Raw genomic sequence first — 6,000 nt, 5'->3', positions numbered from 1 at the left:
GGAACCAGAGATCAAATGGCCAATATCCATTGGACCATAGAAAAAGCAAGAGAGTTCCAGAAAAACATCTATTTCTGCTTTACTGACTATGCCAGAACCTTTGACTGTATGGATCACAACAAACTGTGGAAAATTCTGAAAGAGATGGGAATACCCAACCATCTGACCTGCCTCTTGAGAAATCTGTATGCAGGTCAAGAAGCAACAGTTAGAACTGGACATGGAACAACAGACTGGTTCCAAATAGGAAAAGGAGTATGTCAATGAGGTTGTATATTGTCACCCTGCTTATTTAACTTATATGCAGAGTACATTATGAGAAACGCTGGGCTGGATGAAGCACAAGCTGGAATCCAGATTGCTGGGAGAAATACCAATAACCACAGATGTGCAGATGACACCACCCTTATGGCAGAAAGTGAAGAAGAACTAAAAAGCCTTGTGATGAAAGAAAGAGGAGAGTGAAAAAGTTGGCTTAAAGCTCAACATTCAGAAAACTAAGATCATGGCATCCTGTCCCATCACTTCATGGCAAATAGATGGGGAAACAGTGGAAACAGTGGCTGACTTTATTTTCTTGGGCTCCAAAATCACTGCAGATGGTGATTGCAGCCATGAAATTAAAAGACACTTACTGTTTCGCGGGAAAGTTATGACCAACCTAGACAGCATATTAAAAAGCAGAGACATTACTTTGTCAGCAAAGGTCCGTGTAGTCAAGGCTATGGTTTTTCCAGTAGTCATGTATGGATGTGAGAGTTGGACTATAAAGAAAGCTGAGTGCAGAAGAATTGATACTTTTGAACTGTGATGTTGGAGAAGACTTTTGTGAGTCCCTTGGACTGCAAGGAGATCCAACCAGTCCTTCCTAAAGGAGATCAGTCCTGAGTGTTCATTGGAAGAACTGATATTGAAGCTGAAACTCCAATACTTTGGCCACCTGATGCAAAGAACTGACTCATTTGAAACGACCCTGATGCTGGGAAAGATTGAAGGTGGGAGGAGAAGGAGACAACAGAAGATGAGATGGTTGAATGGCATCACCAACTCAATGGATATGAGTTTGGGTAAAGTCTGGGAGTTGGTGATGGACAGGGAGGCCTGGTGTGCTGCAGTCCATGGGGTTGCAAAGAGTCGGACACAACTGAGAAACTGAAGTGAACTGAACTGAACTGAAGCAAGATAATCAAGGCTTCAATCGTATTTCCTGAACACAGCACAGAAGAATAGGGACATGATTACCATGGAGAAATCAATTGCACTGCCCCCCACACTGTGGCCTCCCATAAATGCTATTATAGCACTTATGTTGCTGTCTTATTGTTTATTTTCATGCCTGTCTCCCTCTGACAGTGAACTACATGTAGTCAGGGTCATTACACGTTACACAAGAGAAGTGTGAATATGTTTTCTGTGTTAAATAAAAATTTTAAAAAATTACAGAGACGGCTGAGATCCTCTTTGACCTACTTTTTGTTTAGCATCCCTGAAACCATTCACCTCAGACTTGATTTGAACCCATATGCCATTGTTGTTGTTGTTCAGCCGCTTAGTTGCATCCAACTCTTCGTGACCCCATGGACTGTAGCACATCAGGCTTCCCCGTCTATCACCATCTCCCGGAGCTTGCTCAAACTCATGTCCATTGTGTTGGTAGTACCATCCAACCATCTGGTCCTCTGTCATCCCCTTCTCCTCCTACCTCAATCTTCCCCAGCATCAGGGTCTTTTCTAATGAGTCAACTCTTTGCATCAGGTGGCCAAAGTATTGGAGCTTCAGCTTTGGCATCAGTCCTTCCAATGAATATTCAGGACTGATTTCCTTTAGGATGGACTGGTTTGATCTCCTTGCAGTCCAAGGGACTCTCAAGAGTCTTCTCCAACACCACAGTTTATTAGCGTCAATTCTTCAGTGCTCAGCCTTATTTATGGTCCAACTCTCACATCCATACATAACTACTGGAAAAACTATAGCTTTGACTAGACAGACCTTTGTTAGCAAAGTCTCTGCTTTTTAATATGCTGTCTAGGTTGGTCATAGGAGCAAGTGTCTTTTAATTTCATGGCTTCCAAGGAGCAAGTGTCTTTTAATTTCATGGCTTTGGCCACCATCTGCAGTGATTTTGGAGCCAAGAAAATGAAGTGTGTCACTATTTCCATTGTTTATCCATCCATTTGCCACGAAGTGATGGGACCAGATGCCATGATCTTAGTTTACTGAATGTTGAGTTTTAAGCCAACTTTTTCACTCTCCTCTTTCACCTTTATCAAGAGGCTCTTTAGTTCTTTGCTTTCTGCCTTAAGGGTGGTATCATCTGCATATCTGAGGTTATTGATATTTCTCCTGGCAATCTTGATTCCAGTTTGTGCTTCATCCAGCTCGACATTTTGTGTGATGTACTCTGCATTTAAGTTAAATAAGCAGGGTGACAATATACAGCCTTGATGTACTCTTTTCCCAACTTTCAACCCGTCCACTGTTCCATGTCCAGTTCTAACAGTTGCTTCTTGACCTGCATACAGGTTTCACAGGAAACCTGTACTGGAACTTGAATCCATGAGACCAGGACTCAAAGCCAGCCAAAACCCACAGTCTTCCTTTCAACTGAGATCACACACCTGGTTTCAGAACGTAATGAATCTCAGCTTCTTGCTTTCTCATCACAGAAAGAATTCACTGAGAAACAAAGTGATAGGTAAGAAGTTGATTTATTTAGAGAGAAACACACCCCACAGATAGGAGCATGGGTCATTGCAGGGGGTGAGTGCAACCTTAAAATGTGGTGTGGTTAGCTTTTATGGTCTGGGTAGTTTCACAGGTTAATGAGTGGGAAGATTATTCCAACTATTTTGGGGAAAGGGTGGAGAGTTCCAGGAATTGGGCCATGGCCCATTTTTTGATCTCTGATGGTTGGCATTGGAACTGTCATGGCATCTGTGGGTATCACTTAGCTTGCTGATGTGTTACAATGAGTGTATACTGAGTCTCAAGGTCTAGTGGAAGTAGACCTGTCTGTCATCTTGGACTCATTTGGTTCTAATCAGTTTATGTTGTGTCCTTGGGCTATGCCATTCTTTCAAAGGTCATGCCCTGCCTCATTCCCTCCTATTTCATCCCCAATCCTAGTTTTCTCCTGGGGTGTAACCTTAGTTAGCAGGATGAATGTAGATATTTTTCTATGTATTTCAAATGAGTGTCATACATATATTTAGCTTACGCAAATTTAATTTCAGCCAAAACAGAACAAAACAAACAAGACTCTGAAATGGTAATTTAACTAGTGCCATTCCACATACTGAGTCAATGGCCTGGAGAAGTGTGAGATGAATGGCAGAATCCTTCAGTTAAACCCAGATCCCTCAGCTGTCCTGGTGCTTCTTGTGGTGTGACCATTTCACCACCCTTGAGGATGATTTTAAATATTTTCAAGGGTATTTCTTTTTTAAAAAGTTATTGTTTATTTTTGACTGCACAGAGTCTTGGTTGCTGTGTGTGGGCTCTCTCTAGTTGCGGTGAGCAGGGGCTACTGTCTCCAGCCGTGATGCTTGGGCTCCTTCTGTTGCAGAGCACAGACACTAGGGTGCGTGGGCTCGATAGTTGTGGCACGTGGGCTTAGTTGCCCTGAAGCAGGTGGAATCTTCCCAGACCAGGGATCAAACCCATGTCCCCTGCATTGGCAGGTGGATTGCCAACCACTGGACCACCAGGGAAGTCCTTCAGAGGTTATTTCTGATAAAACTTGATTTTTGCTTTAGACATTAACTTTTGGATCCAATCCGTATAAGAGGTATACTATATACACTCTTTCAGGCTCCATGTCATACCATGATGCCAGTGCCAGACCTGAAACACAGCAATAAAGCGAATTCCTCTATCAGGACCCACTAAATGCAGGCTGCCCAGTGGCCCAGCCCTCAAATCTAAGCTTAAGTCAGCAGCACTTACAGGAAAGGCCTCACTGCCAAGGAAACCTAATACCAATTTCAGTCCTCCAGTTCAGGTTTAGTTGGTTTATCCAACCCTAGAAAATAGAGCCTACTAGCCGCTCATGCCCTGGGATTTCTTTGGAGGGTATGATGCTTAAGCTGAAACTCCAGTACTTTGGCCACCTCATGCGAAGAGTTGACTCATTGGAGAAGACTCTGATGCTGGGAGGGACTGGGGGCAGGAGGAGAAGGGGACAACAGAGGATGGCTGGATGGCATCACTGACTCAATGGACGTGACTCTGAGTGAACTCTGGGAGTTGGTGATGGACAGGGAGGCCTGGCGTGCTGTGATTCATGGGGTCACAAAGAGTCGGACACGACTGAGCGATTGATCTGAACTGAACTGAGCCGGTCATGCCTTGTTTCCACATTGCTGCTTCTAACACAAAATTTGCTCTTGTCAAAAATCCCTGGGAAGAGCCCTCCACTGCTGGTGAGGCCCTGTACTTCCCCAGCCCATGAATTGCTTTCCCCTGAATAAAGGAAAGAACACTAACTTGTTTTTGCTTTTTTAAAAAAAATATTTACTTATTTGATTGTGCTGGTCTTAGTTGCACGTGGAGAATCTTCCATCTTCCTTGAGGCATGCAGGCTCTTTAGTTGTGGTATGCAGACTCTTAGTTTTGGCATGTGGGATCCAGTTCCCTGACCAGAGATTGAACCCTGGCCCCCTACATTAGGAGCTCAGACTCTTAGCCACTGGACCACCAGGGAAGTCCCAATTGTGTTAGTTTAGTCATTTGACTCTAGGAATGAATGCCCTTTAATTTTTTAGGACAGAGGAAAGGAAACTAGGGAGGATCCTGGAGTGGTGGTACCTTACAGAAGAAGAAAATCCTGGCTACAGATTATTCTGAGTAATGGCATTTCTGACTTTGTTGAGATGATATCCAGAGGGAACCACCACTCTGCTTATATGTATTGTGAGTCTTAAACGGTCACCATTTGGAGGCTACCCTTCAAAGCAGCAAGTGTGGGCTTTCTGTTTTGAACATGGTATCATGCTAACAGGGCCCCCATCAGCAGGAAATACCAATGGGCTGACTGACCCCTGTCCACATGAACTCCATGGTTACAAAACCTGACTTGAGCCAGCTATACTTTCCTTTCCACAAATGCACTTTAAAGAGAAACAGTCTGGCTGTTTTCTCTAAAAACCAGGGGAACTTTGGTCCTTACTCTCTTCACTACATTCTTGGGGGGCCTGGTTTCCTGGCAGGTACTTGGTGTTTTAAGGGTCCTGATTTGGTGATTGCTATCACCAAATCTCTCCTACCCACCAGCTCTTCCTTAACCCAGAGTTTCCCTTTACTGTCAGACTTACTGTCTTTTGGATATTCAGGGCAATGATTCCTGCAATGGGGATTTCCTTTCAGGGAAGAGAAGAAAAGTGGATGGCTGATTCTTACAATGTTAAAGATTGTCCTGGAACAAATAAAAATAGAAAGATTGTCCTGGAGTTGGCACAACCAGCTCAGAACTGCCAGATAATGTCTAGTCAGATCTAACCTTCCACAGGAAACAGCTGCGTTAGGAGAACATGCTAGCTCCTGCCCAGCTGTTCCGGGGGCGAGGCAGAGCTGGGCTGAGACCGTGTAGCTAAGTACCCACTGTGTAAGCCTTTTAGCCCAGCAAAGGCCCAGCAGAGTTGTTCATCCCTTCTAAGCAGGACAGAAAATAGGGATTAGAAGGGCTGGCTCCTAGAAATTATCTAATCCAGCATGTCATTTTAGGGTTTTTTTGTTTTTTGTTTTTTCAATCATTCAATAAACAAATGAGGAATTTGAGGCTCCAAAAGTGGAAGTGTCTGATTCAAGATCATGCATTTGCATTACTGGCAGAGAGGAAATGAGAACTCAGGTCTTCTGACTTCTCATTCAGTGTCCATGCCTCAACATTGTGCTTTGGAAGCCCTGAGTGAAACAAAATTAAGCCTTGTTCTTTAGCACTAGACATCTGAGCCTTTAATATGCTAATAAAGTCTTCAGACTTTCTCAAACTTTTTTGACTG

Source organism: Bubalus bubalis, chromosome 1, assembly GCF_019923935.1.
Source record: "Bubalus bubalis isolate 160015118507 breed Murrah chromosome 1, NDDB_SH_1, whole genome shotgun sequence".
Taxonomy (NCBI): Eukaryota; Metazoa; Chordata; class Mammalia; order Artiodactyla; family Bovidae; genus Bubalus; species Bubalus bubalis.
This window is presented reverse-complemented; position numbering follows the sequence as displayed.